The sequence below is a fragment of the Vulpes vulpes genome, chromosome 5 (genome assembly GCF_048418805.1).
Source record: "Vulpes vulpes isolate BD-2025 chromosome 5, VulVul3, whole genome shotgun sequence".
NCBI classification, from domain to species: domain Eukaryota; kingdom Metazoa; phylum Chordata; class Mammalia; order Carnivora; family Canidae; genus Vulpes; species Vulpes vulpes.
The window spans coordinates 62,799,007-62,809,138 of record NC_132784.1 but is presented as its reverse complement, the minus strand read 5'-3'; the positions used below and the strand labels follow the sequence as shown (position 1 = coordinate 62,809,138).

Genomic DNA, 10,132 nt, shown 5'->3' with positions numbered 1-10,132 from the left:
ACACAGGCAGAGAAGCAGGCTCCATGCAGGGAGCCCAACAGGGGATTCCATCCAGGGCCTCCAGGATCACGCCCTGAGCTGAAGGTGGCGCTAAACTGCTGAGTCACCAGGGCTGCCCAATTTCCACTTTTCATATCATCCTCCTCAAAATTCTTTCAGGCTCTGCCCATCACACAACTAAGGCAAGAATATTTTTAAACAAAGAAATAAACCACTAGTTCAATATAGTATGAAGTGGAAAGTGCTAAGATGTTCTACACTGATGTTGGTAAAATTATGTGTGGGGCACTAAAAGAATTAACTGGACAAATTTACAAAGCGAGTGAAAATGTAAGATATTTAAACTTATGGTAGGTCATCAGCAGGAATTTTGCAGAAATTATTTGAGTCTGTTGTGTGTTGTTGAGTTAGGCTTCCTCCACCATGTCCTAATTTTATTATAATTTTTTTAGCTCAAAGCCAAGATTGAAATTTTTCTGAATGAAAGAAAAAAGAAAGACTTTAATGAATCCCTCTATTATCAAACACCAAGTGGCTGTAGAAACTAATTTGTGCTGCAGACTTGATAATGTTTCTTAATTAGTTCAACCTAAGTTACAAGGTGAAATTGTGAATTTACAAATTTGTTTTGAGAGAGAAAGCATAAGAAGGGAGAAGAGGGACAAAGGGGGAGAGAAAATCTTAAGCAGGCTCCATGCTCAGTGCGGAGCCCAACATGTGGCTCAATCTCACCACCCTGAGATCATGACCTGAGCCAACATCAAAGTAGGATTACTTAACTGACTGAGTCATTCCCAAATCCCATTTGTGTTTAAATAGCCACTTAACTGTGCAGCCGGGGAGCTTCCATCCAACTTAATATCCAGGGAACACTTGAGTTGCATTCTGCAAATGCCTTCCAAGCAATTTATGTTCAGCTAAAATCATATGTTCATGGATTAGTGTCAGTATTTAGCAGTGTATTTCAAGAAGATATATACAAAATATCATTACAAACTATCATTTATAAATAGCATTTGCAATTGATTTTGATTATAGGTAAAACTAACTTTGAACTCCAATTAAATGAAATATCTCAAAAAAAGAATCCTATTCTCACCGGTAGACTTGTTTCGCAAACATTTGTACTCAGTTACTTTTTTTTCTGATTTTATTTATTTATGATAGTCACACAGAGAGAGAGAGAGAGAGAGAGGCAGAGACACAGGCAGAGGGAGAAGCAGGCTCCATGCAGGGAGCCTGACGTGGGATTCGATCCCAGGTCTCCAGGATCAGGCCCTGGGCTGAAGGCGGCGCTAAACTGCTGGGCAACCTGGGCTGCCCGAAGTTTTTTTATCTTGATGAAGTCCCAATAATTCATTCTTGCTTTTGTTTCCCTTCCCTCTGAAAAAGTGTCACTATTTCCTCCATCTCCAGTGGCAGCTCCTTCATCTGAATGGGATCTTCCCAAACATCAACGAGTGATATCATTTGAATAAGAAACTGGGCATGGGCTCAAGGATTTGAATTTTTGAAATTTACCTAGGAAAATGAAATATGCCAGAGTTAAGAATCATTGTGCTACATGACAGATAGATTCTAAAATGGTAATGTAGTAGGGTTCCTAATATAATCTACAGCCTGGATGGCTTCCTGGAAAAACGTTTGTTTAAGATGACACTTGAAAGATATTTGTCAGTTACTGAAGTATTGAGAGTTGGTGGGGTAATGTTACTCAGCTAAGAGAAGCAGGTTGTTTGAAGGTTCAAAGGCGGGAGAGAGAGACTGGGCATTTGAATTTCTGGCAGAAGTCACTGTTTAGAATGTGGGATGCAGAGAGAATGACTAGAGCTGGCTCTAGGGAAAGAGAAAAGGTTGTGTTAGTTTCCTACAATTTCCATAATAAAGTATTACAAACTTGGTGGCTTAACACCAGAGAAATTTGTTCTCTCACAATTTTAGAGACTAGAAGTCCAATTCGAGGTGTCAGCAGGGCCATACTCCTTCTGAAGTCTCTAAGAGAGAATCATCCATTGCCTCTGGTTGTTGCTGGCAATTTTTTTATTTCTTTGGTTTGTAGACACAGCCCTCTCAACCACCAACATCACATGGTAATTTTTTTTAAGATTTTACTTACTTACTCATGAAATACACAGAGAGAGAGAGGCAGAGACACAGGCAGAGGGAGAAGCAGGTTCCCCGGGGGGAGCCCAATGTGGAACTCAGTCCCAGGACTCCAGGATCACACCCTGAGCCGAAGGCAGATGCTCAACCACTGAGCCACCCAGGCATCCCCACATGGTATTTTTCCAATGTGCTTCTATGTCCCAAATTTCTCTCTTCTCATAAGGACACCAGTCATTGGATTAGGGCCTACCCTAATCCAGTATGACCTATCTCTATTTGATTATATTAGCTAGAAGAAAAGAGGAGGAAAGCTCCTTGACAATGGTCTTTGGATATGATACTAAAAGCATGAGCAACAAAAGAAAAAAATCAACAAGTAGGATTCTATCAAACTATAGAGGTTCTTTTTTTAAAGATTTTATTTATTTATTCATGAGAGACACAGAGAGAGGAGGGGGGCGGGGGCAGAGACACAGGCAGAGGGAGAAGCAGGCTCCATGCAGGGAGCCCGATGTGTGACTGGATCCTGGGACTCCAGGATCACGCCCTGGGCGGAAGGCAGGTGCTAAACCGCTGAGCCACCGAGGGATCCCCTAAAGGTTCTGAACGGCAAAAGAAACAATCAACAAAGTGAAAAAGCAAACTCTTGGTTGGCTGGAACAAGAGATTTGAAAACCATACATCCAACAAGGGATTAGTATTCAAAATTTATGAGTATTATACAATTGAGTAGCAAACAACCACAACAATCCTATTAAAAATGGGCAGAGGACACAAGTAGACATTTTTCCAAAGAAAACATAAATGTGGCCAAAAAGTATACAAAAAAAAGCTCAACATCACTCATCATCAGGGAAACTCAAATCAAAGCCACAATAAGATATCACTCACACCTCCTGGAATGGCTATTTTCAAAAAGACAAGCTATAATAAATGCTGGTAAGGATGTGGAGAAAAGGGATCACTTTTGTACTATTGTTGGGAATATAAACTGGGGCAGTCACTATGGAAAACAATATAAAGGCTCCTCAAAAAATGTGAAACAGAACTACTACATGATCCAGAAATCTCACTTTTGAATATATAACCAGAGGAGATCAAATCACTATCTTGAAAAGATATTTGTATACTCTTTACTGCAGCCTTACTCACAATAGCCAATACATGGAAACAGCCTAAGTGTCCAGTGATGGGTAAATAGATAAAAAATATATATAGTATCTGTGTGTGTGTGTGTGCATGTAATGGAATATTATTTAGCAACAAAAAAATAAAGATATCCTGCCATTTGTGATAATACAGTGGACCTTGAGAGCATTACAAAAGTGAAATAAGTCGCAGAGAAAGATAAATACTATATAATCTCATTTATATGTGGAATCTAAAAATGTTGATCTCAGAAACAGAAAGCAGAAGATGATTGCCAGCAGTGGGGGGCCGTGTGGAATGAAATGAGGAGATGTGGTCAAAGGATACAAACTTCCAGTTATAAAATAAATTCCAAGGATCCAAGCAAGGTACAGCATGGTGACTATACTGTATTATATCCTTGAAAATTGCTATGAGAGTACAGCTTTAATGTTCTCATCAGAAGAAGAGTAATTACACAACAGCGATTATGTAGAGAATATGTTAACTTAAGAAATTTATCCTCTCTCAACAAGATGAGATCTATCTTATTGGGATAAACATTTAACAATGTATACATATACCCAATCATCACACTTTGCACCTTTAGCTTACACAATTTTACATGTCAATTATACCTCAACAAAGCTGGTGGGAAGGATAAGATGTGGAGACAGGGAAACAATCCACCCTAAATAATATGTGTCTTCTTCTTGGGCAGAGCCTATTCATGCACTTGCCTGCGAATTTATACACTGATGCTCTGTAATTCAACCACCTTGCCTCCTCAAGAGTTTCTCCCAGGTTTTATTGGGAGATTTATTGGGTTTAATGGGTTCGTTTATCCATGAACCTACCTCTCTTACACTTCTTAGTCCACTTTAAGGGTGGAGTTGAGAAATAATACCAATAGGACATACTAGTTTCAAATCTTATCTAAAACTGGAAACCCGTTTTAATTTTCCTCTGTCTTAATTAACACAATAGCTTTAAAGTGTTAGTTTTTTTTTAATGTAACAAAAAGAATTCCGCCTAATAAACTAGAGCAGTTGGTCAAGATCAGATGAGTGCAATCACAACTTAGTGGATTTCTCACTCAGCTGAATTGCCAGTGATGGTGATGGTTTGGATTGCTTGGCATTTTGTTTATCTTTAATCATAAATTGTTGAAGTTATACATATAACTGACTGATGGTCAAGTACAGAAAGCATTGGAGAAACTGATGTTGAAATACAAGTTAATAAGTAGCATGATAATGATAGTAATTTTGCAAATTCATTTCAAGATTATTTTAACTAGATCTTCATGGAAATTATCTAAACAAAATTCTGACACAGCACATAGCCAGATGTCCCAAGTATTTTGAAATCCAATGCTAAGAAAGAAAAATCTAAAATGATTACATCCAGTTTGTCTTTTCATTTGTTGAGAATTAATTCTATCCACACCTGCAATGAATAGAATATAGCATATTGAAAGTCTCTTTATTTTCAACATTTAGAGACTATTTTTTTTAACTATTAGTATCAGCCAAGTGATTTTTCTAGTGTTTTGAAGCAAAAACGCCAGACATCATTTTTGAAAGCTTTATGTCTAGTTTGGATGCCCCAAAACCTATTTAAATAAATTTATAAAATGAAATTCTTTATAAATCATATTAATAATATCTATTACAACCCCAGAGTATTTTCAAATTACTTACTGAAAAAAGTGTATTTGCTTGCACACACACACACACACACACACACACACACACACACACACACACACCTGTCTAGAGAAAAGAAAGAAAAAGACTCAAAGATGTCAAAGTCATTCATAGAAAGAAGTCCAGATCTTTAACTGAGGAGAGCTGTCAGGGAAAGCTGCCTAACCTACAGTACTGACTTTATGAGTGAGCAAGAAAAAATTTTATAATATTAAATCTCTTGAATTTGAAAATTTTGTTAGAACTGCTAGAGTTCAACTTAACTAATACAGTTTCTTCCTGTATCCTTCAGATGGCTCATTATTTTTCACTAAGATCTCAGAGAACTCTGAATCCAATCTGCTGCCAAATACATCATTTATATTTTTCACTTCTAAAAGCCCTACTTTTTTCATAATTATGCTATTTTATAGTTTTCTTATTCCTGCAAATATTTTTAATCTTGTTTTTACTTAGATATAGTAAGGATCATTGTTCTTCTCATGTGTCTGATAACTTCCAACATCTGAAGATTTTTGAAGATCTCATCTTGTTGAGAGAGGATAAATTTCTTAAGCCAAACTCATTGTTACTAGGCTCCTAAATGTGATTAATGTGAAAATACATTAATACAATGTATGCTTGTATGTGTAGTGATTATTCTTCACTGCAGTGAAATATGTGTAACATAAAATTAACCATGTTGGGCACCTGAGTGGCTCAGTGGTTGAGCATCTGCCTTCGGCTTAGGTCGTGATCCCGGGGTCCTGGGATTGAGTCCCACATCGGGCTTCCCTGCGGGGAGCCTGTTTCTCCCTCTGCCTATGTCTCTGCCTCTCTCTGTGTGTCTCTCATGAATAAATAAATAAAATCTAAAAAAAATAACCATGTTAATCATTTAAAAGTGTACATTCAGTGTCACAAAGTACATTCACAAAGTTGTGTAACCATCATCACTATGTAGTGAGACTATGTCAACCTAAAAAGCTTCTGTGAAACAAAAGAAATAGTCAACAAAATGAAAAGACAATCTACAGACTGGGAGAAAATATTTGTAAATCATATATCTGATAAGGGGTTAATTTCCAAAATATAGAAGGAACTCACACAACTCAATAGAAAAAAGAAAAAATCCAGTTAAAAAATAGGCAGAAGAACAAATAGGCATTTTTTTCACAGAAGATAACCAGATGGCCAACGGTCACATGAAAAGATGTTCAACTTCTTCATCCATTCATCTGCCAATGGACATCGTGGCTCCTTCCACAGTCTGGCTATTTTGGACATTGTTGCTACGAACATTGGGTTGCAGGTGCCCCTTCATTTCACTATATCTGTATCCTTGGATAAATACGTAGTAGTGCAATTGCTGGGTCGTAGGGTAGCTCTATTTTTAACTTCTTGAAGAATCTCCATACCATTTTCCAGAATGTTTGTACCAGCTTGCTTTCCCACTAACAGTGTAAGAGGGTTCCCTTTTTTCCACATCCTCGCCAACATTTGTTGATTCCTGTTTTGTTAATTTTAGCCATTCTAATTGGTGTAAAGTGATACCTCGTTGTGGGTTTGATTTGTATTTCTCTGATGACAAGTGATGTGGAATGTTTCTTCATGTCTGTCAGATGTCTTCTTTGAAGAAATGTCTGTTCATGTCTTCTGCCCAATTTTGACTGGATTATTTGTTTTTGGGTGTTGAGTTTGATAACTTCTTTATAGACCTTGAATACTAGCCCTTTATTTGATATGTCATTTGCAAATATCTTCTCCCATTATGTAGGTGACTTTTTAGTTTGGTTGACTGTTTCCTTTGCTGTACAGGAGCTTTTTATCTTGATGAAGTCTCAATAGCTCATTTTTGCTGTTGTTTCCCTTGCCTTTAGTGATGATTATATATACCATAGAATATTACTCAGCCATCAGAAAGGATAAATACCTACCATGTACATCAACGTGGATGGCTTCATCATTCATGCCCTAGGAGATGAAATTTCCATGTGTCTTTACTAACATATAATAAGATGCTAAGTGGACAAATAAGAGATTTAAATAATGCTAACTGACCAGTTCTGCATAATCATAACAACAGGATGCCAGGCTAAGAGGATTCCAAAAGAGCATGGGGCAGGGATGATGAAGGATCCCGGTTGTAAAATCCAAAAATCTACCTGATGTAACACATTAAACTGCAAACAATGAAGGAAGCTAAGCCTAATAACTAGTGTCTTGGATCTGAATCACCTCGGGAGTCTCCTGCTCTAACTAAAAATCAGTTCATTGCTCTAACTAAAAATCAGTCCATTTGTTACCCATATTGCTTCCTTAACCTCAGCTGGTTGACTTGTGGTCAAAACTGGCAGTAAGCCTCCAATATCCATTTTCCCCCTCTTACATACTACAGAATTTTGGCCATTCAGGGGAAAAGGCTACATTTCACATCCTGCCTTGCAGAAAAGTGTGGCCATGTGAATCCTTAGCAGCAGTGTTTTCTGGACAATGAGATGTGAGAAGAAATAATGTGCATAACTTCTAGGCTGTCTTCAAAGAGAAGAGATATGCCCTCTCCTCTCCCACTTTTGAACCTAGGTGGCCCACCTCCACAACAAAACAAAACAAAACATAGAAAAACCCCTAATTCTGAACCATCATGTTATATGTCATATTGTTACATTGCCACTGGCTCCATCTTGCTCTTCTGCTATCACCACGCTGTTGCCTTCCTTCATCATCATGATCCAAAAGGAATCCTTCCTCTGTCTTGCATTCTAGAACCTCACCTGGAAGGAAAGAGATGCAAACAAGAATGCCTTCAGATCCCAAACTCTTCACACTGTGCTGTTGCCCTCTAGTGGAGAGATCTGGTATTTGATGTAATGATTGAGGCACTGCTCTGGCCCCAGGAGGACATCGTGTGAAAAGGAACCGGGGCACCAAGGGTCAGTGTGGAACGAGAACATTGTGGGGATACAATAACTGGTCAGTTAGCATTCCATTATCGGGATACCTAAAGGGATATCAGCCAGAACCTAGAAGAACCCTGATAATGCCCTCTACCACCTGGCTCAGCACTTTTACCACTTCTTCAGGAGAAAGGACCAAAAGCGAATGTCAAAACTAAGTACAGAATTACCATGGTTCCTCGCCTAAATTCATTTATGTCATCTGCCTTGTAAACATGTTGGCTGAGCACCCACAGGACACCAGGCACAGTTCTCTGTCTTGTGATCAACACGCAGATAAGCTGCTTGCTCTCAAAGATTTACATTCTAATGAAGGGAGGAGTAGACGGGAGAAGTAACAGAGATGATGACCAGTGACAAAGGAAATCTTTAACTTAATGTTTGTGGGATCTGCTCCTGGGCCCTTGTCTCATACCAGAGGGCAAAGAAGAGTCCAGGTGAACTGATCCGTCCATATGGCAGCCCAATTAAATGCCTCCCGTAACTGAAATTGGAAGCTTTTTTAACCTATTTAGGCACACCTTGGAGTCAAAAGTGTTTAAAAACATAAAGCTGAATGAAAAACTTCAAATACCTCCTGTCATTAGGTCATATGAAAGTAATTTTCTTAATGAGTCCAAATGTCTTAAATTCTTTTCAGTTCTGTTCAAAATCTGTTATGGCTTGAGTTGTGTCTCCCCACCCAAAAGATATGTGGATGTCTCAGCCCCCATGACCTCAGAATGTGTCTTTATTTGGAAAGAGGGTCATTCAGAACAAGAAAGACTCCTAACTCTGGGAAATGAACAAGAGGTAGTGGAAGGGAAGGTGGGCAGGATGACAGGGTGACTGGGTGACAGGCACTGAGGGGGACACTTGATGGGATGAGCACTGGGTGTTATACTATATGTTGGCAAATGGAACTCCAATAAAAAAATACATACAAAAAAAAAAAAAAAGAAAGAGGGTCATTACAGACGTATTTAGTTAAGATGAGGCCATACTGGAATAGGGTGGGGCCTTAACCCAGCACAAGTGGCATCCTCATAAGAAGAAACAGACACACAGGGAGGATGTCAGGTGAGGATGGAGAAGTGGGTGACACATCTAGAAGCCAAGGAATGCCTGGGGCCACCACAAGCCCAGAGGGATAGAACAGACTCTTTCTAAGAGAAACTAACCCTGCTGATACTCATAGCCTCCAGCACCATGAGATGATTTCTGTTGTTCTAAGCCACACAGCTTGCAGTACTTTGTTACAACAGGCCCCAGTAGATTGATACCCAGTCAAGTGAGTAGAGAAGAAGCTGATGACCAATAGGCAGTTGAGGGTTCTGGATAAAATCCAGTCTCACCTCAAGAAGTATCACAGCCCAATAGAAAGGGCACATCTAGGGTAGGGAACTGAGCAGACCTGGGTTTAAATGCTGGCTTACTGACTACATTTACTTCAGAAACAGTTTTAACTTCTCGAAGTCCTTCCTCATCTACAAAAGCAAAGGGAGGAGAGGATAATCCAATCTAACTCAAGGTCTTGCAGAAGCATTGAGGTCAGTTTAATTAATGATTCAGGAGCATAAACATTAGTTTGTTAATATTTGGGTTAAACAGAAAGCAGCAAAAGTGATACGCTGTCATTTCTGAGATTAGGTTATAAAAAGGCTATAGAGGGTTGCCTGGGTGGTTCAGTCAGTTAAGCATCTAACTTTGGCTCAGGTCATGATCTCAGGGTCCTGGGATCAAGCCTTGCATCACACTCAGCACAAAGTCTGTTCCTCCCTCTCCCTCTGCCCTCTGCTCTCACTCTCTCTGTATCTCAAATAAATAAATAAAATCTTTAAAAATAAATAATAAAAAGGCTACAGCTTCTATCTTGAGTCTCTCTCTCTCTCTCTCACTATGGAGGAAGCCAGCTGCCATATTATAAGGTTGCTATGAGGAGAAGCCCACATAGTGAGGGATGGAGACCTGAAAACAGCCACATGGAATCAAATCCCCTGTCTCCAGTAGAGCCTTCGGATGAGACCCTATCCCTAGCCAGCAGCTTGGCTGCATCTTCATAGCAGACCTTGAACCCAAGGTATCCAGCTAAGCCAGGTCCACCAGAATCCTGACCCACAGAAACCGTGAGCTAATAAATATGTGTTATTTTAAGCCACTAAGTTTGGGGGCAATTTGCTCCACAGTAGTAAGTGACTAATAGAATAGGTTCCATGGGAATCTGAGTTTGTGGAAGGATCTGGAATGTATATTTTGGTGACCAAAGTTTAGACT

At 39.2% G+C, this 10,132-nt stretch overlaps 1 long non-coding RNA gene across 4 annotated transcripts in view; it reads right to left on the bottom strand.

Annotated features, from left to right (window-relative positions):
• Positions 1-801: 801 nt before the first annotated feature.
• LOC112924344 (uncharacterized) overlaps positions 802-10,132 on the bottom strand; it is a 92,834-nt gene continuing 83,503 nt past the window's right edge. For 2 of the 4 annotated variants that reach the window (XR_012001867.1, XR_003235855.2), the window contains 3 exons: positions 7,589-7,696; positions 6,860-6,896; positions 2,521-2,708 (listed from right to left, as the gene is read on the bottom strand). This is a non-coding gene — a long non-coding RNA (uncharacterized lncRNA). Of the gene's footprint in view, positions 1,522-2,520; positions 2,709-6,859; positions 6,897-7,588; positions 7,697-10,132 lie in introns of those variants that run through there. The other 2 variants (XR_012001868.1, XR_003235854.2) reach the window with 2 other exon arrangements.